This window comes from Antrostomus carolinensis, unplaced genomic scaffold (genome assembly GCF_000700745.2).
Source record: "Antrostomus carolinensis isolate BGI_N321 unplaced genomic scaffold, ASM70074v2 scaffold27848, whole genome shotgun sequence".
NCBI lineage: Eukaryota > Metazoa > Chordata > Aves > Caprimulgiformes > Caprimulgidae > Antrostomus > Antrostomus carolinensis.
The window spans coordinates 2,658-2,887 of NW_010335407.1; the positions used below are offsets into that span (position 1 = coordinate 2,658).

The window sequence follows — 230 nt, forward strand, 5'->3', positions numbered from 1 at the left end:
CCACTCACAGCCCTCTGAACACATTAAGGGCTGCCTGAAGCTCTTCCAGAGCTCCACACACTGCTCGGCTCCCTGATCCCCGAGCCCACCTCGGACAGAAACAGCAGCCGTGCCACCCGTGCTCGCGGCACACGCAAGGGTGGTTTTGGGCCATTATGGGCTCATTGTGCACCACTGGCCATGTGCTGCTCCCCCCGCCACTGTCACCAGGAAACCCACGGGAGATCAAG

General features: G+C 61.7%; 1 protein-coding gene across 1 annotated transcript in view; it reads right to left on the bottom strand.

Moving 5' to 3' along the window:
• B4GALT2 (beta-1,4-galactosyltransferase 2) overlaps positions 1 to 230 on the bottom strand; it is a gene marked incomplete at its 3' end in the record, with an annotated part of 2,686 nt that overhangs the window by 358 nt on the left and 2,098 nt on the right. The gene's annotated exons all lie outside the window — the stretch shown is intronic.